The sequence below is a fragment of the Aythya ferina genome, assembly GCF_964211825.1.
Source record: "Aythya ferina genome assembly, chromosome: 5".
NCBI lineage: Eukaryota > Metazoa > Chordata > Aves > Anseriformes > Anatidae > Aythya > Aythya ferina.
The window spans coordinates 58,787,011-58,813,667 of NC_140301.1; the positions used below are offsets into that span (position 1 = coordinate 58,787,011).

General features: G+C 44.1%; 1 long non-coding RNA gene across 1 annotated transcript; it reads right to left on the minus strand.

Moving 5' to 3' along the window:
- Window positions 1-2,952: 2,952 nt before the first annotated feature.
- Window positions 2,953-13,763, minus strand: LOC311437110. The gene is made up of 4 exons (XR_014693301.1): window positions 13,575-13,763; window positions 12,049-12,145; window positions 8,160-8,229; window positions 2,953-3,118 (listed from the first exon to the last, which is right to left on the minus strand). It is a non-coding gene; the product is annotated as an uncharacterized lncRNA (long non-coding RNA).
- Between the last annotated feature and the right edge of the window lie 12,894 nt (window positions 13,764-26,657).

The following is a 26,657-nucleotide window of genomic DNA, read 5'->3' on the forward strand; positions in this document are numbered from 1 at the left end:
AGAGTGAGAGGAGTGAGGAACAGCCTTGCAGGCGCCAAGGTCAGTGAAGAAGGAGGGGGAGAGGTGCTCCAGGCGCCGGAGCAGAAGTCCCCTGCGGCCTGTGGTGAGGCCCATGGTGAAGCAGGCTGTCCCCCTGCAGCCCATGGAGTGCCACGGTGGAGCAGGGTTCTTCGCTGCAGCCCGTGGAGGAGACCATGGTGGAGCAGGTGGCCCTGCACCGACGGAGGCTGTGGAAGACCCCTGCCGGAGCAGATTCCGGGCCGGACCTGTAGCCCGTGGAGAGGAGCCCACGCAGGAGCAGGTGATGGGGCAGGAGCTGCTGCCCGTGGGGGAGCCAGGTTGGAGCAGTTTTCTCCTGAGGGATGGACCCCGTGGTACGGACCCATATCTGGAGCAGCTCTGGAAGAGCTGCTGCCTGTGGGAAGCCCATGCCGGATCAGTTCATCAAGGACTGCATCCTGTGGGAGGGACCCCACAGCACAGGGGACGGGAGTGACCGAGAAGGAGAGGCAGAGAAGAAGCGCTATAGACTGACCATAACCCCCATTCCCCCATCCCCCTGCACCACTTGGGAGGAGGAGGTGGAAGAGTCAACACAAATTACTTTAGTGTAGAAGACTCCATGTCCAGCTATAAAAGAAATGGAGATCAGTTGCACCTCACTGACACTTCCCAAACCATTCACCAGTGACAAAGCCCAGGCAGCATTTTTCCGTCTGTAGCACTATAATACATTCAGGATGTCACCTGGATGACAAGAGGCTAGAAGATACCACAGCGTGTAGATGCAAACATCTAGAAAATGTCTGAAGAAACACAGAAACAGCTTAGCCTTGAAAAGAGAGAAGTTATCTTCACGTATATGAGGGCAGCTGAAAGGAGAGTGGAAATAAGCCTTTCTCCACATCCTGGATGTGGAGGGCAAGGAGGAGTAAGCATAAGTTGTAGCAGGGGAAAATGCAGATTGGAGTGGCTTTAACATTTCTAAGACTCAGAACAGATAAGCAACAGATGGGATAGGGAGGAAGTTTTGGGGATCCCCTTGTGAAAGGAGTTCAAGCACAGCATCAGGGAATCAACATGTCAGGGATGGCAAAAGTAGCATTGCTTATGTCTTGGGGCAGGAGGATGCGCTTGATAGCTATTTGCTAATCATGGGAGATAAGGACCTTAAGCAGCCATTTCCTATGATTAGCAAATGGGCAGAGTTGAGTTCCTACTTGTACCAAAACCATTTCATTTGGCAGCATAAAGAGACCTAAAAGAACATCTGGGGGAAAAAATAAAAAAAATCAAGCATACAGCTTGGCAGGTGGTAATAGTCAGAAAGCATTCCCCGTAGTCTTTAGAGAATTTATGAAATACATCAGAGGGTGATTGTGTCACATATGGGAATACGTCTACTTAGAAATGTTTAACTTTTCCATTTTGCAGTTGGAATAGCCCACCCAGCTCTCAAAGCATAGGCACCATCTGACAAGCTTTTAATGGGAACCCAGTGAGCCCTCAGTTTTTTGGAAGCATGAATACTAAACTGAATTTCCCCAACTACATTTCTTGTCCTTTATGAAAAAATAATGAAATTTTTCAGTGAGTATTTATAGTACTTCATGAATTTGGGATGAGTACTAGCAAATGGTTTAAGAGCTAGCAGAACAATAGTAAATAAATGCATAAAGACTTGGACTTAACCTTTTGATGTGATAGTTTCTCCTCCCTTGATTCTAATTAGCAAGGGGCAACTCACTTGCTGGGCCTTGAAATGGTGTGGTCTTTCATAGGACACAACCATTAACTTCTTAGGGACTAGATTTAGTCTGACCTTTTGCTTAAGGCATCTGGCACTGGAAACCCCAAAATACACAGGCTGTGGGGAATGTGTGCTCAGAGACAATTTCTACACAAATTTCAGGACTATCTCCTCTGTGCCAACCAGTGAGTAATTGTTTCCCATCTTTTCTAACATAATAGCAGATACCAGATGAAGCAGCTCCAGGCAGCCACTTACACAAATTCGTGCATGGAAAGGTCAGTCTCTTTGAGGCAGCGTTACCTCCTACCCAGAGCTTCTTGAGGAAAAACACTGTGCAGAGAATGTGTATTGTAGGTTTTGTGTCTGCCTCTGTGATGCAGAGAAGGAACCACTCTGTGCTGTATTTATCAAGAGCCATCAAACACAGAAAGCAAAGTTAGTTCAGGTATCTGGCAAAGAAAACTGTTTTAATTTCCCCAGCATTTACATGCTTCTTATCCCTGTCAGAAAGCTATGGGGGAAGATGTGCCACCATCTGACTCAAAGAGGGCAGGATACCTTTGTACAAACACTTTGAGGAAGGAAATTTAGGGCTCCAACCACTGCATGCAAGACACTGAGACTCTAAAGTAATTCCTCCAATGTAGGAATAGACACAGGTGATGATTACTTTATGCTGTCCTCCTGAATGCTTCCTTCATTGGCACAGAAACATCAACAGGTTATTTGTTTATTATAAGGCTCATTTGCAATATCAGTGGTGATTCAAAGCTTCCATACAGTCTTGTTTCATTTAGGAAAAAAAATATTGTTTAGGTTTAGCTATATTTTTCCCTATGAGTCATATATTTGAGGGTCTTCATGAAAATAGCATGAGCAACAGCAAATCTCTCAAACAAGGGAGAGGAAAGCAACTGAAGCATGAGCCTGTCGCAGCAACAAAATTTTGCTATGATGCTTTGTCAAACAATTCTGGAGTGTTAAGCCTTTCTTGAGAAAAGAAGGTCTATGGAAGTGTATTTTTTTTTTTTTTTTTAAAGTGCCCATATACCTTCATGAAAGAAGCAATAAGCACACAAAGCAAGAACACGCACAACACATTTTCCTCATGCACTTGCACATGAATATGTCAGAGCTCCTGGGGGAAACTATCACCAAGCCAACGACCTTCCTCCAAAAACACCCAAAGTTACCTGCATTGTGACCATGCGATGATTTCACTGAGGGCAGGCTCCTCCAAGCTACCTGCTGTGCAAGGCTGAACACTCAGACTCCATTTTGTAGACCAGCTGACAGCTGAGGGGTGGAGGAACAAACTTCTGAGCCTCAAGTCCTTTCTCCAAAACATGTAGGAAGGAGCTCTGCCTGCACGGAAAGCTGCAGTTTTGGACATTCACCAACCAGCACACAAAAAAGGTACAGGATTTCCCTTTTGGTTATAACACAAAGGGACCTCAGCCAGGTGAGAAGTGACAATTACAAGAATGGCAAGCAGCTTTCGCACCCACGTTGTATTTGCAGCTAGCATACCAAAGGAGAAAAGCACAAGTCTGCTCCATGACAAGAGGGGATTAGCAATATCCACAAGATCACTTAATAAGCACCGCTGGTATTTTGCCAGCCTCGCTGCCTGCTTTCCAACCAACAGCCATGTTAACAGCTGCTCCCTGATTTCATAGTGCTGCTGGTGGCAGGAAGGGCAACTGGCAGAGCTTTTCCCTGGTTAGAAAGGCTGAGCATTGGTAAAGCTCTGACTCTCCTCTTTGCATAGCTGTGGTCAGACTAACAGATCATTTTCAGCCACCCATTAATATTTTATCTAAAAGATGTACAGCAGTCTTTTCCTAGTACACAGGCAGGCATTTTACAACTTGTGAAATAGCGGGTGACTGAGAAAGTTGGGCTGAGAGCCAAGTGTTACAAAGATGCTGCTGGCCATGCTCTCCTGGCAAGATCAAGCAGCCTGAGCAACCTTGGAAGGGAGCTCTGGAAACCCAGGGGCCAGGACAAGTGTGTTTTCAATGGCTTAAAGACATTAAAAAATACTAATAACCTCTTCTCTCCGTGCTGACCTAAGAGAAATCTGTGAGTGGCAAGGCCTGGGTCTGGGGGCCTACTGTACCACTTCAGATCCTAACAGTATTGACAGAAACACACAAAGCCTTGACACAACAACTCCAGTCTGGGCTCAATATGTAGTATAAGCGCACATCCAATTACTAGTTCATCTGGTAATGACTAATTCCTGGAAACTGGGAAGTCTAAGTAATAGGAGGATTAGAGAAGAAGGGAAAAAAAATATACGGCCATAGAAGAGATTTTCCTCAAACACCACGTGCCACCCATCCAGCACTTCTGCACAGCCAAGTCCCATTACCATAAAGGAGCAGTCCAGAGAAGCCGAGCCAAGCAAAGCCAAGCCAAGCAAAGCAAACGGAGCTGGCAGCAGTGCTGACAGAGGCAGGTGAATCCCAGCACTGTCAGCGCAATGCTGTGCTTCAGTCTGTGTTCTAAGAGCAAGTGCTAGGCTTGCACTAATTTTTCCTTTTTCCTTCCCCCCTCATCGCCTGGCCTGATTTGTAAAGCAGTGTCCTGCCCAGAAGGAGAATTAATGAGGTTTCATCTTTTCAGGTTTTTTTTTTTTTTTTTTTTTTTTGGAGACAGGCTAAATTGCAAAGCTCAGCTGATCCCCTCCATCCTACCCACCTCTCCCCTTCCCCAGCTTAAGCAGCAGAGATGTGTGCCATCAGCCATTATCCTGTTAAGAGCCTGCGACTGCCACTATAAATACCCAGTATTCTAATGCTGGCATCGAGCTCCCAGAGAATAAACTACCTTGGTACCTTGATTGAAGAATGGGCTCATTAAGGTAACAAAGTGACAGTTTTGAGCAAGCTCCCTTTGCAGTTTCTAAATGTGTCTGCTCTGATGGGATTAAAGATGTGCTACCAACTGGGAGGAAAGAATGTCCTTAATGTCAGCTCTGCCTCTGGCTACATCATTAAGCAATAAGACATGACAGGCAGTACGCTGCCAGATTTTTTGCATGCTTAGGTATGCAGTGAGGTATAATGGTCAGAGCAAAACAATTTTAGCCCCCAAGAGCTGTGGTCATTGCACGAGTACCTCTTACACACACACCCCAGCTAGCCAAACCCAATACATTTCCAAGGCAATAACACAAGGAAGCAGTCATAGAACACTTTTTTCCCTATATCCCTAATTAATTGGAAAAAAAATAAGGAAAGCAAAAGATTTGCTCTCCCCCCATTTAAAATATTTCTATTTCTTATATTTGGCTTTGTGCTACAGGTTCCTTCAGCAATGAAATATCAGTTACATGCTGAGATAGATTCTCTTTCATCAAATGTAAGGTAGGCTTCCTTGATAGAAATTACAACCCATCCTGCTATCCTTCCTTTTATAAAGACGTACATTTCAGGAACCAGGCAATGGAGAGAACCTGACTCATCACACAGGCAAACTGCCTTACTCCTCTGAATGCCAGTTTGTTGTTAGACAGGATGAAGTACTCTTTGGGAAGAGGTCATTGTCAAAGAGAGCAATGTAAGAAGATAGATATGTATTTAGCAATAGCATATGATTGTCCTAAGATGACAACTCTCTTGTCCAAGGATCTTTGGCCATAAGAAGCTGATAAACTTTCAAAGCTGTCAAATTACAGAAGATGAGGGGATTAATACCATCTGAAATAGATCATTTTTAATAGAGCATTTATAAAGGCAGAACATATTGACATGGCAGACAGTGGGAACTTGCAAAGGCAGAACATATTGACATGGCAGACAGTGGGAACTTGCAAAGCCAACTTTTGGGTTACTTTAGCTTTCTTTACAGAGTTACCGATGCTACTCATTTTCCTCCTTGTCTCCTACATGCTTTCTGCTTATCTCATCTCACCCCTTCACTGTCTCCTTCCCTGAGGGACTCTTCTGAGCCACCTCGAGTCTGTACAGCACACAGCACAGTGGGGCTCTGTTCTTGATTTGTCCATAGATATTACCAGAAGGAAATAAAATATAGCATCCTTGTTAGCACAGGATTTATTCCTGGAAGGCTCAGAGGTTTTCCCATCAAGCTGGAATTGTTTTAAAGGCTTCAGAAATGTTATTCTGCCAGCTTTTCCCCAACCCAGTAATAACTTATTAAATGAGACTGCAAATTTACTTTAATCATTGTTCCTTCCCCTCATCTCCTCTTTCTTACAGAGTTTCAGAGGAGTCATAAATTTGTTTTGCTCCTGTTTAAAGGCTTAACTTTGTTTTCTCCTTTCCTGACATCAGAAGTCCAGATAAGCACAACCAGCCTTCTGGAAATCATCTGAGATGAATATAACTCACTTGGGTCTGTAGAGAATAGTGCAGGTACACTGCTTGCATACAATAAGAAATACCCTCTGTGGGCAACCTACAGGTGAACCTGAACGGATGTGAAGCAGTGTCCTCTGGCCACAGCTGTCCTCTCCCCTTTACAAAAAGATTACCTATTAGATCAAAGGGATGCCTTGAAGGCCCTGTGATAGAAAACAAAGAGAGAACACACACACACCCCAATAACGATCAGTCCTGAAGTAGTGTATTCAGATAGGCCACACATCTGTACAAGGGCACATATGAGGACTGGGAAAACAGTACCTTACAAGAAGAAATACCTGGCATTCTAAGACTATGGCAGTTATGAGTAGGGCAGCAGTTTTACAAATCTGTTAAAGCCTTGTTATCACAGCCCATCTCAGTGCTGTTAAAGACTGCCTGCCAGAATGCAATCTAGGTGTAGCATTTGATGCGAGTGGACATCCAAGCATACAGCTGCTGGTGACTGTCACTACCATTACATCAGGGAGGCACCAGTCTCCAGATCAGGCTGGAAATTTCAAGAGACAGGACTATTTTGTGGCTTGCAATGCATCTGGACTGTGCTAGGAGACAGCCTTCTCCATTTACTCCCACAGGTGCTGGAGGACTTCAATGTAAAGGTCTTGTTCCATCTTTGGATTTCCTGTGCTCAGAAATGCAGGCTATGTGCAACTGGAGCTGGGCTGGAGCTCAGCTGGTTACAACTAAGCCTGGTAGTCAGGAACCACGGAGTTTTGACCAATGCCACCATGCTTGAACACACACATATAGGCTCATGCCTATATTCCAGGTTTAGACCCAATTGCACATGCATAACTGGAATTCATTAAAAATAATTGACACAATTCTGAGCTTTGTGTACTTCCCATTTCAAGCACATATACAAGGTCTCTTCATCTTAAGAAAGATCAGAGGTCTCTTTGCTCAGACCCAGTCTCCAAGCACAGAACTCTTCCAGGAGCTCAGTGTGTCCAGGTGTCAAACTGTCAGGCAACAGAGAAAGGTCTCCAACTGCTCTATTTCGCTGCCTGATGTCATGCTAAAACAGGGGTAGCAAAGACCAGACAATTATCTCAGAGACACTGACCAGGAATCCAGGGACATAATGAAGCATGTATCTGAAATATATATATATATATATACACACACACACAAATAGATTTAAGCAATTTGAGATCCTTCATAATCCTTACTTTTCAGCATGTATTGCTTGTAACCAGTGCATGTTCTTCCCATCAGCGATTTCTCAACCAAGAAACGCAACTAAAAATACTAACTCCCACCATGTTGCAGGAGCACAGCACAACCTTGGGCACCAGGAGCTTCCCCAGCACATCCCCTAGCAGATGGCATACACTCAGTGAACCACGGATGGGAAAGGGAATCCCCAAGAGATGTGGTGACAGCAGAGATGCTGTGAAGGAGATTATTTCCGTGTCCTCACAATCCATTTCCATACAGCTCTAGACTTTTCTCCCCATAGCGTTCAAGGCTTGAGCATCTTTAATGACTCACACTTCTGAGACTGGGATGAGGCAAGGAGGAAGAAAAAGCACTTAGTAAGTTTGCAGAGAAATCCCTCAGACAAGGGCCTGCCCAGTCTCTAGGATGTGAGATGAACAGGACCAGTTCCAGAACAACATGTAGACACACCAGCACTATTATATGAACAGCAGCAAATAAATACCTAACAGACAATTTTCTGCCTCCAGGACCCCTGCCGTTTACTTGCCTAGCTCTGTGCTCTGCAGCATAGATGTACCACCTGTCTCTGAATCCCCAGGCTCTGCACACCATGTTGCACCAAATAATGGTCATAAAGTACTTTTCAAGTATAAGATCATAAAGCAGAACCACAGCCACTGAAGAAGAAAAAGTTATTTTTTTTTTCCCCCCCAGAAAAGAGTAGCTGGACCACATCCAACAACCTAGCCATGGTAATGTTTGCTGCCTCTTTTCTCAGCACCACCTTCTCACAGCTCCATGCACATGAGCACCAGAACCCCCGGGACATGAGATATGTGAGTGACCTGTTGGACAGCAGGATTGGACTGACTCCGGTGCCTTCCAGGGCTCCCCAGCTCTGCCCAGCTTGGCAACCTGCACAGCACAAACACACACCAAGTTATTTCATAATTTAACAGATACAACAAAGTGGGAGGCAACCTGATAGGAAACAACATAGCTCTCAGGATAAAGAGAAGGGGCTCTCACATTAGAAATGCCTGTGGTTTGGTTACTAAACCAGCTTTGTGAATCATAACTTTAAGGAGATTTTCACTGTAATCAAATGCTAAGGTGTTCCACAGCATCGGTAACCCCATCCGAAGTGAGACTTGGATAAATTAGAAAGAAGTGCTGACATTAAAAATGATACACTGCAGTGAGTCACTCTATTAGCAACCTTTGTGCAATGTTTGGTAGACAGAGAAGGGCTGTCCTATCTGGTAAGTGACTCACAAAATAAAAGAACGTAATACAGTAGTGATCAATCACAGAGGTGAATAAGCAGCAGCGGTTTTGTCCAGAGGCTGAGTAACATACTCAGCTACACATCAATGATCCACGCTCCTGCTTCTTTCCACTCATTTAACTGAGTGCTACATTGCCTAAGCTCATTGTATCATGCAGTGCCTTATCTAAAAGGTGGAGATCAAAGGACAGAAGGAGAGGACTTCAGACAGTCCACATAACTCTTCTTGCCAAACCCTTTTGCCTGACTCCAGACAACCCTGCAGAAGATCACAGGAAAGGAATTGTACAAATTCCACCTGAGCAGAAACTACTGGCAAAGTCAATAAAAAATAATTTTAACACAAAGTAGTAGCTCCTATCATCTCTTCTAAGATGAATGGACAGAAAGTCTGTCCTTTCACTTACTTGTGGATTCACAGCCCTATCCACATCCCAAAGTTCCTAATTCCCTCAACTGTGCTGAAATATGGCTGAAGCATTCACTGTGCAGTCTTCTTCAGCTCAGAGATCTGGTCAGAGCCCAGCTTCCTCCAACCCCAGCTGTGCTAGCAGGGGAACAAACTGACCAGCAACAGGGCCAAGTCAGTTTTGCTACCATAGAAAAATTAGGTACTCTCTGCTGGGGAGGGAATATGCTTTTACCTATTAAATGCCATTGCACAGTGGATTGGAAAGATGCTGTCAAAATAGAAGTTGCATCAAATAGAATCGAGTAACCACAGCCATTCACAAGCACAGCAGGTAAAGCATCGTCAAAAAGTCAATGTTGATGGATGTCCTGCAAAGAACCTGTTGTTTGGGTCCCCACAAGCCATGCTGCTTGCTGCCGTGGCACCTGCTCTGTGAAAGCTCTTCTGAAAGAAAGACATTGAGAAACACACCTCATAACTGGAAAGGAGAGAGGTGGCTGGGCAGGTGGGCACTGCATTGAGAAATTGACAGATTCCTTTCATGGTGCTCACACACTCTAGGTGTTTAATGGCTCCATGCAACATAGGAAGACTCACCCAGGGAAAAGGTGAAATCAAAGATTTTTACCTATTTCTTTGGTCTCTCCTAAAGGAAAACTCACCATTTTATACCACATGAAAGCAACATCCAAACACACACACAAAAAAAAGAATTTCAGGACCCAGAGCCAAATTCTTTAGCTCTGAAAGGCTGACTCTTCAACCTTAGTAATTTTTTTTCTTCCTTTTAAGCCATGCAAATACAGATAAAATATCCTAACAATACTTATAAAACCTTTGCAATGCTTGTGTCTGGGGTGATCACATTATTCATACATTAGCTAGCTGTAAGTGAATAGTACAGCTCATTCAACTGATTTCTTATTCAACTTTCATACAGCACTACATAATGGCACAGTGTGTCGTAAACCCTCTAGAATACTATTTTAATGTCTTCCCCAAATATTTCTAATCTAGCATTACAACAGTTTCTTACAACTATAGAGCTAAATTTCTTGGAATGCATGAACCCAAATGTGCCGAACTCAGAAGAAGTCTGAAGATAACCTAAGAAGCAAGAAAAAGCCTTTTTTCACACTTAAAGACTGCATTCACTTCAGAATTTCCAAGGATAATGATGTTTTCTCCCTTCAGTAGAACACCACAGCCGGACCCAGCTATGGTGATGCTGTAATGCATAACATCTGATGCTGTAGTGGGATATCCTGGGGGAGACACCTCGAGGTCTCTTCTATTCCATTTTCCACCTTCTCCATCCCATAAATCCATTTTGGTGTGAAGGTGTAGGATAAGGGTTTATTTATTTTTTATTTTTTTTTTTTTTTTAGCACTAACACTACAGAGCAATACCTTAGTTTGGAAGTTAGCCAGTTAGCCCAAGCTCTTCCCCTGCACATCAGTGCCTTCAATCTGTTAATTAGACCAAAAAAAAAAAAAAAAAAAAAAAAACACTCTCCTTTACCTGGACACTCTCACTTCGGTAGACACCTGAGCTACCTTTAAAGAGTTGAATGAGTTGCACAAAAGGCAGTTCCAGATGAGGTTCCTGTCTATCTCAAGAACCGTCAGCAGTACATGCTCCAGACAACATCTCAAAGACAGGCAAAAGTGTGAATTCCAAAAGAACTGCCATGACCCAATTTTATTTCAACTTTCAAGAAACCCCAGCATGCACATTATTTCTACATTTTGACTTAATTCAGAGAAATCCACCCCTTCATTTCCAACCGAAGTTTATAGGTCAGAGCAGTTTCAGCTTGTGGCCACGTCCTTGAGGGTGCTGTGATATAATCTCCTTGCCAAGTGATGAGCTGAGTTCAAAAGTTGTTGGCCTAAGGGCAGTATTTCCATTACTAGAGCATGGAAGGAATCACATCTATATAACACTACAACCTCTCCTGGGCCTGTATTGCTCTTACCCAGATTACGTGAAAGCCTTTGAAACCAATCAAATTATCTTCTGACTTTTCTCAACATAATAGAATCAAGTCCAAGAGACTTTCAGCAGGCCAAGTCTGAAGAACACCTGTGTCATCTTAGGATCTCCAGAGTTTAACTATTCAAACCACATTTTTTTTCAGCTCTTATGTAGTAGTAACACATTTGCTGTTCTCCATCACAAAACTCGAGTACACCATTCAGTCAATTATTTTAGGATACTGAAGCAGGTTAACAGAAAGTATACATTAGTATATCATCTTCAGGTAGAAATTCTCTTTTATTCAAGTTTTGTAGGCAACTGTCCGCAAAAATATTAAGCCCCCTTCCCTTCCAATTCTTTCAGCTAAAAACAAGATCATTTGGATGCTGCACGACATTAGTCTGAACAGCAATAATCCCAAATGAGGTCAAAAGTAGCATAACACTCCCAAAAGAAAAGTCAGACCAGTTATGTATCAACTACTCTTCCAGCTAACTAAAAGTAAAGGCTTACTAAAAGTAAGCCTACTGGTCTTTAATGCTTTGGTTGTAATAATTCTGCCTTCAAAAGATCATTAAACTACAAGGAAGAGCACAGGATACTTCAGTGTAATGTTGTAGTAGGAATCCTTTCATCTTTTACCTAACGCAGGCAACATAATCACTAGAATGCAGTTGCACTTCAAAAAAAATGGCTTAAAGAAAATCTTTAAAACATTAGCAACCTCAACACAAGTGTACAAAATTTACAGGAAAAGCTTCAATTAAAGAAGTTTTTGCTTAGCCAACCCCAAAAGATCCCAAATTTAAAGCCAAATCCACCATCACTTCATCAAACACTTAGTTCCTTATACCTCAGATCTGACAATAAATGTTCATAATTGCTTTTAATTTTTTTCAAGAATTTAATAGTGAAAATAAGCATCAAAGTCTGAAGACCAGTCTGAATGTCTTTTAGCAATTTAGTTCCAACTAAAGGAAGATAAAATACAGAGAGGAATTTGAGTCTGTACATCTCCAAAATAATCTGCCATCATTTACAAACTATCATTACCTTGGTCGCAGACTTCAAAAGACTTCTGAAGTTTTCACCAGATTTTGAGTTGCTGCTTTATTCTAATTCATTAGATAGGATGATACCTTTGAGTCATCTAAAAAGTCAAACAGAAAGAAAAGGTGAATTTCAGCTGTCTACAAGCCTGATTGTTGAACATTTTCAGCTGGTCTTATTACCTCTTAGCCTAAGCCAACTAATTGCTTTGAGTCAGTTGAACAGTAATTGGTTTGTTGTCCATAGCTGTGGATCAATGCTGTAGCATTGTATTGATAATACAATAAAAGCCTATGAAATCCATGGCCTTATCATGGTAAAAAGTACCATTGAAACAGATACTTGCTTCCATTATATACATATATTTTTTAATATATTTTTTCTTTCTTACATCATTGTAAGTGCATTAAAAATACTTAGTAAGCTGCAGCAGAGCGAACGAGCAGAAACTGGCCAATGGTTCCCTTCCAGGGAGTGATTTTTAGAAAACACTTCTTCTAAAGTTTATCTACTGAAAAGTTTCAAAGACACTGTAGTTTCTTTGTCTGAAATCTTGTATTTAAGGGATTCCATCACTATTTTTTTTCTAATTTAAGACAACAGCCAAAGTTACAGAAGACAGAACAGCTCTCCACAGATTGTTTACCAAGAAAACAGAGGCTTCCATAAGCACTTGCATGCAGCCATGTCTGAGTCTGAGCTGTACTCCAGGTGGACATTGTTATCAGAGAGCCTTCTCTGGTGAAGGAGGTGAAACTTTTCCAAATTATGCTAAGTCTTGACTTTGCCATGAGCAGCAATTACAGACTATGGTTACAGGGCTGAGCATTGCCCTCATCAGGGTGTCAGGAGCATTCTCTCTGCTCACACAGGTGAGGGAGGAAAACCCATTGAGATGTGCCTCAGCTCCAGGAGACATCTCTCACCTTGCATTCAGGAGAAAACTCCAATGAAAAAACACTTCTGGCCTTAATGCACTTAATACATAGGCTGCATCTCCTTGGCAAGAGGTGAAATTGCCCAAAAAGGGGGCTGAAGCACATTTATCTCACAACCATGCTTTGTCCTGAAAAGGCAACATCAATTCTAGCAGAGTATTTCTCAGATACAGATAACTTGTGTCAGAAAGAGCTTCAGGTATCTGTAAGGCTGCAGGGCCATGGCCTTTGCCTTAGAGTTTTCTGTAAATTAAGCTAGAAGAAGGCTCTGTTGTTTTATCGTTCTCAAGAGACAGGGATGTCTGGGCTCCTTTCATAGCTGACAAGGACTTGCTTCTGTAATAAAAGAGAATTCCAAATCCTCCTGCATCACCTGAGATGAAACCCTTCTTGTCTCTGCACTCCTCCTGACCCCTGTTAGCTTGCTGCTTTAGGACCATACCCATGACAAGAAACCAGGATTTATTCCTCCCAGCACTGCCACCCTTTCTGCACAGGACAGCAGCACAAAGCACACAGAAAGCACTCCCTTGTTGGTAATCGGTTTTGCATTTCCCCAGTGCTAACAAAACACAGTCTGAGCACACCCACCTGGAGCTGGCCTCCAAAAGAGAGAGCCTGGAAAGCACTGAGCTATATAATGAAACCTTGGCATATCCTGTTCACACCTGGCACCTGCTCCAAGAGCAAGGACTCAAGGTCTCTAAATCCCCTGCCTGAGGTGATTAATTAGGTGATTATTCACACACAAAGCTTAATCCCCAAGCCATGGAGACCTGTGGGAGTTCACTGACTAACAACCGGCAAGTTGCTACCCAGAGCGTCCCCAGAGATTAATTATATACCAGATCTGCTCAGATTATAGACCTGATTTACAACACTGCTTGGTATTAAGCATGCCTAACACTTTCTATTATACAGTTTAACATTGAGTGTTTGTGCTAAGTATTTACATGGCTACTTCAGGAGGCATCTTTGGAGAGCATTTAAAGTCAGGCATGTTAGTGGCTTTCATGGGGTGAGAATAAAATAAAATAAAATAAAATAAAATAAAATAAAATAAAATAAAATAAAATAAAATAAAATAAAATAAAATAAAACAAAATAAAACAAAACAAAAACTGCAATGATTTTGGCTTGGTCTTTGGTGCCAGATCTGAGGTGTGTTTGTGTAGGATTAAGCTTTTATTTGAAGACCTCTAGCACACCCATGCTGTGGGATGTCAGCAACTAGAAAGCAGCCATCTTTCTCCATAAGTGTGTTCTTTGCATCACTACGTGAAGATCCACATTTGTGATTTTGTGCATTTCATCTGCTACAATATCCCAATGACCTGTTCTCAGGTAGACCTCTTGGCAACTCCCTGCTGGACCTGTGCATGCTGGAGGAAGAGGAAGCACCTCCTCCTCTTTCAATGCAAAGTGACATAGAAGTGAAGGGAAAAAGTGCCTCACAGTTCCTTCTTCCAACCTCTCTTGCCTTATTTTGTCAGTTGCTATCCCCTTCCACCTGTGGAAGAATAGTGAAGAAGACACAAGCAGATGTTTCATGCTTGTATCAGTACCCATGCCTCACGTAAGTGCTGTCCTGCAGGCACAGCATGGCAGGAATGAAGTGTTGTCTGTGCAGGCCAAGGCAACCCATCAGGTCAATGCCACCTCCTGCCACACGGATGTGGAAGGCATGAATATCAGGAGATGATCCACAGCAGTAAGCCTCCTCTGCATGGGTTAGCCTCCAGGTCCAGAAACCACAGTACGAGCCCTCATTAGACACTCTGAAGGAGTTTCACTTCTTGACTTGCCCAAATCAATACACCAGGAGCAGGATCAAGGCATTTGCTGGACTGTAACAGAAATTTGGGCATGGCAGAATGGGTCCACACTGCCTGGCGATTCTGTTTCAGGCTGTGCTTGGCTTGTGTCCATGTCGGTGCACAAAATACTTGCAAAGAGAGAAGAGCCCAAGCTGCTAGTGTGATCCATTAGGCTGAGACTTGTAAGCGAGTGTTGCCACGAGACTATTCGGAAAGGTAAGATAATATCTGTAGCACAGAGGCTGTTTCACTGATAACGTGGATTACAGACTGCGGTGCAGTTGTCTTATCACTTAGAAGTTATGAGTCTGCAGAAGGGAGTAGTCTGAAAAGCCAGACCTATACGTCAGGGATTTCCCCAATAATAGGATTACTCATCAAAACAGCACAAAGGAGCCGAGCTGAATATCTTCTCCTAGGCAGGAAAAAAAGTGACACAGAGTTAGTGAGCATGCACAGGTTCAAAACTGCAGCTTCATTAAAGCCGTGCCTTCCAGTTTCCTGGGGATCTGGATTTCCTCAGGCCTCTTCTGTGCTCTTTAACCACTGCCACCACCTCTGAAGAGCTAAGGGAGGCGAGGGGGACATCCAGGGGACAGAGCAGTGTTCACAAACAAGGCATCATCCATCTGTGGTGCAAGGCAGAGATAAACGTCTTCATGTAGAAGACAATTTATTCCATGAAAAGGACTCCTTGAGCTGTATGGGATGGCTGTATTGAAAAAACATCCTGCCACCAGTCCCAAAAGGTGTCGCAAGCCAAAGCATACTCAACTTATTAAACAGAAGAGGCCACTCCACACAGAGCTATGATTATACATACAGTCCACATCAGATGGAGCAGGCAAATATAAGGGCCCTACATTTCTTTGATCTTCTAAATTGATCATAAACTCCTTCAGTCAGGAAGGACAGGTTCCCAGAAATACACTGCAACATCACTCACTCAAGTGTTTTACATCTTCTGGTATTGGTTTTTGGCCTCTGTTGATGGCAGATCACAGCACTGGGCAGACCACCCTTCTCATCCAGTAACAGGAGCAAGTCAGCAAATTAGAAATTGGATTTGGGGGAAGCTGGCTCTATTGGATTGTCTTGCTTATAGTCTCCCTGGCTTCAAAGCTCACATCTGTCTCGTGAGCTGGGGGACGGTTTCTAACTTTAGTTGACCCAAATTACTCACAGCCTTTCTATGCAGCACGCAGCAACGCTGAATCTGTGCATTGTGCCTTTGATCACTGCACCACTTAAATAGGCTGACCTGCACGTCTGTGCAAAAACAGCTTTACAGGCGAACACGTTGGTGATTCAGCTGTCCCTAACACAATTATTCTCTGATCTGGAGTGGCAGAGGAGGAAGATGAGCACAAAACTAGTTTTATTCGTTTGTTTGTTTGCAAGATGCTGAGTTTCTGTGCATTCCTATCACATCTAAGAGCAATTCCTCACCTAAAGGAAGAATTGTCCAGGCCATATTCTGTTTTTCCATAAGATGGTCCTGTAGGTAGCAGAAAGAAGCTTTCCTGAAGTCTTAGTTTACATATATATATATATATATACATGTACATGCCCCTCTGTCTACCCCAGCCCTTGACTAACCGATAACTTCATCAGGGACAGGAGACTGGGCCACTTTTCCTTTGTATCCTAAAATACTTCCTAAAATCTCTCTCTGTCTCTTATTCCCTCAACAAACATGCACAATCTGTAAATGCCAAATCAACATTAAGTTACATACAAAAAAAAGATGGTTAGGATTAGAGAATTTATGCTGGGAGTCAGGATTTTAGTGACTCATTTGAGGGAGTTAACACATTAGGTGTATACTGCAGTTGTATTCTTGCTGGGCAGAGCAAATGTAGCTCTTCTTCAGTACTGGGTGATTTTTGGTCATTATACTTGCAACACCACTAACTTAGCTGTAATGGTAGGAAGATAACTGTAAAATTCTTGAGAGGACTTGGGACTTTCACTTTTCTTGTTGCAAAGAGAAGTGAAACTCAAGCAAAAAAAAATACAGCATCTGAGAAAAGGGTAGGGCCATTTTTAACCACCACAAATTAGCAGAATATGGCACAATTTGAGCTCCCAACTATTCATAGATGTGACCCTTCTAAAAAGTAAGAACAGGGAGAAGAGGTGGTTTTGGATTTTTGTTAAAAAAAAAAAAAAAAAAAAAAAGGGAAAAATTAAAAACCCTTAAACAGCAGGATATTATGTACCTGCTATTAAATTCCATCTGGCACTAACCCTTCAGGCAAGTAACAAGCCAAGACGACCATTTTCGGGAGGGGAAAAAAAAAGAAGGAAAAAAAAAAAAAGACTGATTTTAGCAGAAGCTGTAGAAGCCAAATTTGTTTGAACTGTCTCTGCACATCTTTACATCATGCACTTGCAATTTTTAAAACTATTTTAAAACAGGGCGATAAACGTGTTAAATAGGTCACTCCCTGTGTCCAGCGCAGAGATAAGAGGCTGTTTATATCTCCAACTGCAGAACTTTGGCTCTCGAGCTCAACTGGTAACTGCTTACACGGCAGGTCTCCAGTGCTTGCCCAGAAGGCAAATGCTACAGTCAGAGGAAATAAATAAATCTGACTGCTCTCGTGTTTAGTCCTGCTCCAGCACACCAATACTGCTATATATGGCAGCCCTGCAGCTCTGGTACAGGGACCATGGAGGAGCACGTGATGAGTTGGAGAAGCAGTCCAAAAAAGTTAAAGCATCAGACAAAGAGGCAAACTGGGTGGTTTTGCAAGAGTAAGCTGGGAGAAAGAAGGTGACATTTCTGCTGAAGAGAACTTGGGTCCTGCTGCTGCTCACAGACGTGACACATCGTGACACATTTTAACTCAGCTTGGGGTAGAAACAGCCTTAGTATCCACCAAATAAAATATTCAGGCAGATGCATGTGATTGAGGAGCAGGCAGGAACTGAACAAATGCTGCCCTGGGTCTGCCTCCCCTTGTCCTTGAGGAGACAAGAGGGACGTCGTATCACTGATATCAGAGCCCAGGCTGTGACATGGTAAAGACTTCAGGTGACCCAAGGTCACAGGATTTTCTCTACATTATGGTTTTATAACACAGGGGAGTGAGGGAAACGAATCCAAATGTGCTCTGACACTGTTTTGCAGGACACGTGTCCTTCTCCCTTGGGGAGCCACAGGAGTTTGTGATGGGAGATGCAGGAAAAATGCTCAAGGGGTTGGGCCTCTACCTGCAGGCTACAAGGAACTGTTCCAGGGTGGTTTGGCCTCTCCAGGCCTCAGAGAGCCTTGGAGGTAAAGCACAGCCTCTCAAAAAGCAGGCAGTGTGCCCACCTTGTGTACATCCTGCCAGTGCCACCAGAGCAGGGACAGCCAGAGCTTCAACACTGCTGAGGTGCCAACGAGTAGTGCTGGAGCTCCTCCAGTGCAAGTGGTAATTCAGTTCAATTAAGCGTAGGTAAACTCCATTTAGGCTGAATTTCCCCTGAGCAGGGGTTCTGTAAGAGCCAGAGGGAGTGAAGGAGACCTTTCCAAGGTCTGAGGCCTGCCTGCTGAGAAACAGATTTACAGCTCCGGCTTCTGCAGTCTGGAGAGAATAACAAAAGATGGGAAGAGGGGGAGGGAAGAGCTTTCCAACATGTGAAAGATAATAGGAAAATGAAGATTGTAAAACTCTTCTATCTACTGGGAATAGACTAATAGGCTTAAAGTGCATTAAGGCCTAATGCAGGCCTCCCTAGGGACAGCGTTCACATGCTCAGGAAAATGAAGGCACTGGGATACACCACCTGGAGAAGGCAGTGGAGCTTCCACCTTCTGCATGAGCAATGAGTCAAATGCTGTTGAGCCCAAGATAAGGGATTAGATTAGATTAGATGTGTAGAGTCCCATATACCGTTCCCAAGAGCTGTATTTCATAACAGTCCAGAGCCACATTTCAGCGGTGTTTACTATCCTGCAGAAGTGTTTTTATACCCATTTGGGATTTTTCCTACCTCTAAGCTGTACTAAGGGCTCAGGAAGATTGACCAAGACCAAAGAGATTCTGAGCCCTACAAAGACAGCGAGCTCTCTTCTTTCTCTTCCCTTGTGCCTCCCAGAGGCACCATTTAAAAACTGATCCCTAAGCCCAAGTCTGTCCACGAAGGATCCAGAACTCACATGGATTTTGAAACCTCTTAGACTTCACTGGAGCAGCTACCATTTCAGAGAATAGCATTGCATCAGCCCTTCTGCACATTCCTTGGCATCTCCTTTGCCAGCCAAGAGATAATTCTTCCGTAGGATGTACTGCAGCAAGGAGTTCAAAACATCTCTGATTACACGGGGGTTGCCTAAATTACTACCTACTCCCTTTGTGGGCCAGTTGCATGGAAAGCCAAAAGCTCTGAAAGCAACAAGGTGTCTGGTCCAGAAATCTATCTTTTTACTAACAAATGCAGCATGGGCAGAAGCAGCTCCAACCTGGAGACTGAAGGGTTCCAGGTGATGGCTGAAATGAGCCTGTGAGATACTTTTTGGAGAAGCAGGAAACCAAAGGATATGGTGACTAAGTAGGAACAAGGAGTTAGATCAATAAATCCTCTCATCACATGCAGCCCTGCCCAGCATAAAAATATTAGCAAAAAAATAAAACAAAAAAAAGGAAGGCCTGTGGGTGGTGAATGCAGTTCTTGGTCTTCACATCTTTTCTGTTCCTCTGCCCTTTTGTTCCTGCTTTTGGGCACAGCAAGAGAAGTGTGGAAACAAATCAAGAAGCAGTCGCACACAGGAGGAGCGAAACCTCAGACAGCAGCTAGCAGAGAGCAGAACATATGTTTACTGTCATCTTCCTCCTCGCGTTTGAAAAGCCACCTTACTTCCAAGGGGGAGAAAAATCCTTTTGCCAGTCTCTCGGAAGAGAGGAGAGCACCTCCTCAGCCGGGTGCTGGCTCAGCTCACAGCAGGAGTTCATTTTCCTTCATCTGCTCAATCCTCCCAGCGTCCTGATGGAGCTGGGATTAATTCAGCTCTTTGCTCGAGTTCAGCACTGTTCCACTCTCATTTTGTGGAAGTTGTTCCTCTCCCTTAGCGGAAAGCAGCACGTTTTGCATGTGCTCCTGCGCGCTGTTGTTTCAGAGTGGTGGCTTGCATCCTTGTATCGCTGGTGCTCACAGGGACATCCCTTCCAAGGTCTGCACCCTGCCACCAGCCAGGGGAAGCATCGGTCCCCATGACAGAGGGATCAGGGGTCCGTCAGAGGGACAGGGCTGACCCAGGCTGGCACTGGGATGCTGGAGCAGCACAGTGCCCTGAACCCAGCCAGAGCATGGCTTGAGGTAATGAACATCACTCCTGACACCCCCATTTAAGCACAGATGGCTGTATAATTGCTTTATTCCAACATCAAATCTTCATCAGTAACCCTCAGGTTAGCTCCCAGAAGTGGCTTCTCCTGCCCAAATGCAGGTTCTGCACACAGCAGGTTCTGCACGCAGCTCTCCCAGCTCACAGGGAGACCCTGGGGTTGTTCCTATCTGGAGCTGGACCCAACAGGAACACATCGCAGGCTGCAGGACAGGGAGGATTAAAATCGGACCATGCACAAACTACAGGAGAATGACAAATTGCAGTTGTAGGGCTCCTGTGTATAACACAGCACTGGAGACACAACCCAAAGCAAGGAGCACTTTTATGCACTTAAATCCTTCACCAAAAGTATAATAAACAGACCCTGTAGGTTTCTACCACTTAATTCTCTGTTTTGTTTCATTCTTCCCAAAAAGTTCGCTCGGCCTCAAGCTGAAGTTATCTGTGAATTTATTACCACGGTGGTTCCTCAGATTAGGCGGAAGAATTGAAACAGAAATGCAGAGCTGTAAAGTGCTCCAAAAATAGGCGAGCACTAAATCAATTAAAATTAAAAAATCCAGCTTGTAATATTGCTTATTAAGACAAGGGTCACCCTGCCCACCGTCATACACCAGACACCCTGGAGAAGATTTTATTCCCATGAATGGCAGGAGCCAATTTTTCCCAAATGCAATCCATCTGTGTTTTCCCCAGGCTACTCCAAAGAGGCTGAAGGTTTCACCTTTAGGTCAGGCAGTTTTTATGTTGTGTCCTGGGCCCTGTTGCCTCTTGGACAGTCACCCAGCAGCTCCGCAGCACAGCCACTGCCACAGTCGTGTCTGGGAGCAGAACATACCGGGAGTGTTCAGCATCATCAGGGTGAAGCAAATTTTCACACCTGGAAATTTGCCTCTGGTGATGATTCCAGCTGGGATATGAGTAACCAGCTCATCCTTTCACTGTCACGGGAGGATTTCAAGGCTCACAGCTTTCTGGCAAAGGTTTTTCTGCTGGCTGAGATTAGACAGGTAGGAAGAAGATTCTCAGAGAGAGCAAGAACACAAAGTGGAAAGAGAAAAGTCTCGAGCTGACAAATTAATGAGAATCAGACAGAAAGTAGAAAATAATACTTAATGAGTCGTTAAGGGACATTTTGTTTTGCAAAACAGTCATGGCCACATGCTAACTGTGACATGCAATGGCCAACACATTTGCTTGTTATAAATGTTTGACTGCAGTTGCCCACCAGGAAGCTGCAAGGTATTCTCATTAGAAGAGCTATCGCTAGGAAATCAAAGCTTGCTAATTAATATAACTCACCAAAACAGACAATGAGTTAGAATTGTAGACAGTGATATTTACACATGTATTTCTGAAGTGCTCTCTTCTGTTTCATAATTTGCATCACTTTAATGGTCTCCAGAAAGAAAACTCTCTATTTCATTGACCCTGTCAGAGAGGTGAAGTATGCCTGACTTTATTCTTCTAAATTGGTGAGCATATATTCTTCCTTCCCCCTCAAAAAGCCAGACCCAAAGCTTTACCTTTGGCTTCGTTTACAGTCATCATATTTCTGGGTCTTGTTCTTCAGTCCTAGGCCTCTCTTTAATTTGGAGCTAGAAAAATAATTTGGCAACAACAGAGAGTTGGATGTTTTTTAACTCACAAACAAGGAAAGCTTGAGAGCTTGTATATTTTTTTTTGTTTCTTTTGTTTTATTTTTCCCAAGGCAGGGAAAGGAAGGCAGGGGAGCTACTAGGTAAAAAGAGAATTTGCCTGTTATATTCTTGATACAGTAATTAATGATCTTGGAGATTTATTCTTACCATGTTTGATAAAAGATACACAGGAATATAAGCCAGCAACTAACCAGGATGGGAAAGGAGCTACTGGTAATAGGAGGATATGAGATATGCTTCTTTGCACACTTAGATGCTGTTGAGAGCATAACTAGACATACAGTAATACCACTGTAATTCTTATTTCACGGGGCAATATTTTGCTTTTACTTCCTCTCTGCATTTCTCCTTCATCCCCAGGAACGAGTTAGCCAGTAGCAATGCCACCTGCACAAACTCACTTGTGTGACAAGTCACCACTCCAACATTCCTGGTCTTAATTTACTCCTCCCTTCCCAATCCCCATCACATTGCACAAACTTTTAAGCCTGCACTGAGCCAGCAGAAGTTTGCTTCAAAAGAAGGATCCAACACGCCTTAGTGACCACTTGAAGTCATCTGAATTTTACATGCAGGTGTTTTACAACATGGGAATTTTGTAGTGAAGGTGTGTTCTGGACAGGGTTGTTGTAAAGCAGGGTGTTGCAGGGGAGCAGATCCAGCCTCTGTGACAGGGATCAGGATGGGTTTTCAGTATCAGTGTGAAGGCAGATCACCTCCTCGTCAGTTACAGCACTACAAATATTAATCTAATCTTGATTTAACGACTATTAACCATTTCTCCGGTTCTTGCTCTGCAGTGGCAGCTTCTGGCATTGATGACAGAAAGGTTCAGAGTTTCTGAAGTTCAGATTACAGGGGCAGGGTACAATATACCAGGTTTAGGATTTCCTGATTAATGCTGGTGCCCAACACCTTTGCTGCCTGGAAGAGCCCTGCACAGGCTGCAAGAACTGAGGCACCAGGAGTTGGCACAATCCACAGAGCTCCAGAGCTCTCAATACGCAGGGGTGGCTTACATGCAATGGCTTGAGCAGCTCACAAGGTGGGATATTTCTCCTCTCAATTTTCTTTAAAAGGTTGGATGCTTTTTTGTTGTTGTTGTAAATATGCAGTATTTTTCTATACCCTTGGGATAGGGAAAAAAAAAAAAATCAGATATCTTGCCAATGGAGAATTTCATGTCAGAGTACAGGATACTGTTTTCTTCGCGGAGGTAAGGCAACGAGAAAGGCACTGTTATCCCCAGTAGGGAACTGATATAACCTTCTGTCTAATACCTTCTGCCCTGTAGCAATCACTCTGGCTTGCAGCAGCCAGGCTGAGCACTAGGCTTTCCTGAGTTCAAAGCTGAACTTGCTGCCTCCCCACCCCTACCAGCAGGCATATCTGTCTTAATCTCTTTTCTCCAGTGTGGCCTGAAATTTGTGAGAACATTTAATTTTCTGGTCTTGACGAAGGGATCCAGAGCCCCAGCCAACACACCTGTCGCCTGGTGTTGTAGGGCGATGGATCCAGAACCAATTTTGCATCTTAGCATCTAAAACACTGAGACAAACATAAAAAGACAAGAGTAAAGAAACTGGATAAAGGAGACTTCACTCTGTATTGGCCATGAAATCCTTAATGCTTCGTGTCATGCTTTAGAAAATCACTTTAGCCTAAGACTCGCTTAGTGATTACAGTCCCATTTCAGCCCCAGATGCCCAAGTGAAGCTCTGATGGAAGGTTTAGAAAAGGCCTTTTAGCCACAGACGGGGAGCTCAATCTGTTTAGTCTCAAAAGGCAGAGACTGGGAGGCAACTTGATTACACTGTCTTCACATGGGGGAGATAACAGGCACTTAAAAGGGATTCTTAATCTAGAAGAAAGGTTTAACAAAATGCCTGTGGCTAGAAGCTGAGTCCAGACCAGTTCCAATTAGAAACGAGACACTTAAAGAGATTTAAAGAAAAAAAAAAAAAAAAAAAAAAGAAAAAAAAAGGCACCCATACCAGTGGTGGTGGCCACTGGGACAGACTTGGAAAGGGCAGAGCCTCCACACCAAGACTGGATGCTTTCTGGGAGGTGTCCTGCATTCCCCCCTGACATGGTGCCAAAGAGGGAAACCCATCAGGAATTTACCAAAACATCTCACCCAGCAGCTCCTGCTGAGCTTAGTTAAGCCCCCAGAATAATCACATAAAAAGGATGAAATAAACTTTCCTGGCAATCACGCTGCTCTGCTATTCCAGTCCAAGTCTACCTGGGCTTCAGTAGTTTGTGCAGTGAACCTGTGTTAAACAGCAAGCGCTACTGGCCTTCTTCCTACCAGTGTCAGTCATTACTTGGTACACAGAGAGATGCTACCACCAGTAACAGGACTGCAGAAGCTCTAGAAGATCCAGAAGAGGTTTAGGAGAAACCAACAGAGCTGTAAAGCTGCTTCTTCTAGCACATACGCACCCAGCTTCTGCGTATGCAGAAGAAAATAATTCCATGAATTCCCAGAAAGAAAAAAAAAATAAAAAATGAAGTTTATTCAAAAATATAAATGCCACCAAGACACAAGGCACATAACATAACTGGTTCCCTTTCTGCCAAGGTTTCAAAGGAAGCGCTGTGTTCGCTGACCAGCAGCAGGTCCCATTAGTGATGCTGAAGTGCGGTGCTGTCTGATTTATTTATCAAAGCTGCAATTTTCAAAGGAGCTTAAAGGCAACACGGTCATTTGGGAGGGGAGGGAGAGAGAGATGAAGTGCACAGCACAAAAAGCTCTGATCTAAAATGGCCTTTTCCAAAATGTGAAGTTCTATGAAAGATTCCTTTAAGAAGTCCCCAAAAGCTTTTATGGAAACAGTTACATGGCTTCCTACCCAACACCTAGGCAGGAACATCGAACATGCAGGTGCAGAGGGCTTGCAGGCACTTGCAACCCACTGCTGGAGGCTTTACCGAGGATGAAAATCAGCCTGCCAGCCCCAGCTTGCCCGCAGCTCTGCCTGCTGCTCGCTCCTTGCCCTGCAGAGCTGTGCCTGCTCCCAGCACACCTCCCCAGCACCCCTGCACCTGCTAAAACCAGCTCGGGATGAAGGCTGCTTCGTTCAGAGCAACTTGCTGCCCTCTGCAGTCCAAGCAGAGCTCTCGTTAGTCAGCCTGAGGAACTGAGGGCTGAAATAGAAATCTGCAATGTGTGAGGCTGAAATAAAAAAACAAAGCAGCCTGAGCAGGGACCCCGGGGAGGCCCAGCTGTTTAGCATACCTTAAAGCATCTGCAGATATGACATTTCCTTTGCCAAGCCAGAGCTGCTCGCCCGCCGTGTTTCTCTCCGGTGAGTTAACCAGAAAAACAGCTGATGGAAACCTCCTGAGCCCATGGGGGGAAACGAGGGACGGGGCTCGAGGACCCACCAAAGAGCACGGGCACGGCATTTAAATATGTGTCTGCCTCAGGAGAGCCAGGACTCTGCCTCTGATGGGCCCAGGATTATGTATGACAGAGGGAGCACAGCCCCAAATACTCTAAAGCTCCTAATTTTCACAGCCCCACTATCCTGAAACAATTTCTCTCCTTCCCTCCCAACCCACCGCCTTTCTGAAAGCTAACCCCAAAGCTTCCAGCAGGAAGAGGAGCTCTTTCACCACAACATGACAAAGGTCACAACCAGGCTGCTCCCCGAAGAAAACAGGTCCTGCTTTTTAGCCCTCTCCAGTTACATTTGTACAACACAGTTCAGGAGGTGACAGGTGCCCTGGGTTTGATGTAACCTACTTAAAGTCTGTAGGTAGATGCAGCCCTCCAGTGGTGAAAATATACACAAGCAGCTATGCTTTTTTTCCTCTTTTTTTTTTTTTTTCCCCTTGCTTTTTCCTTTTTTTTTTTTTTTCTTTTTTCTTTTCCTTTTTTTTTTTTTTTCCTTTTTTTTCCTTTTGCATGTCCCTGCTCAGTCCCCGTCCCCACCATTTCACATGCTGTGCTTGCAGTTGTTCTCCCATCGCCCCTGCACTGAAGAGGAGCCAGCAATGATGCTCAAACAGACCTACGACATTTTGGCCAGCGAGGGGCTTTTTACCCCAGAATAGACCAATTCCTTTCTGCACAGCACAGGGATTATTTGCTGCTACTTCAGGTCCTTCAAGAAGAGAGAGGAGGAGGAGGGTGGGGGGACAGGGCACAGGACAGTCATCTTCATTCAGTCCCTGTGGCTCTGGCCACCCTGTTTTAAACCATGTGAACGCCTGGGCAGAGCATCAAAATGTACCTGGGGCATGTTCCCATCCAGCCTTTTACTGCTAGCACATGAAGGTGTAGATAAATTGGAGCAGCTCCTTGCGTTTTGTTACAGTGTTCAGCATCACCTATTCAACATACCTCCATAAGAAATCAAGGAGAAAGAGCTTGGAAAGAAATAACAAAGTTTGGGCACTGGGTCCAAAAGCTAGGGAAACAGAAAGAGCTTGCTCCAAAAGCAGTCTGGGTTTGGGGCTGTCTGTCCATGGATTTGGGGGTCCTTCAAGCCAAGGCTGACAGCCCCCGTGGCTGCCCCCAAACCGGGGCAGGAGCCAGCAGGCTGGCTCTAGCTTGGCACAGGGAGATTACAGCAACTTTCCTGCCATCCTTCAATGCAGCAGTGCCATCTTCAGGCAAAAAGCCTGAAATTAAAAGTTGTTTTTTTTTTTTTTTTTTTTTTTTTTGTTTGTTTTTTTTTTTTGTTTTGTTTTTGTTTTTTTTTTTTTAAATGCAAATGGTATTGCTCTCTGGACCTGGCCACACAGGACTTGCAGTGACGCACACCGTGCCATGCAGGACACCTAAGTCATCGTGGCACTCACGGGGGTTGTGCTCGCCCCCAAACCCAGGGCCGGGCATTTCCCTCAC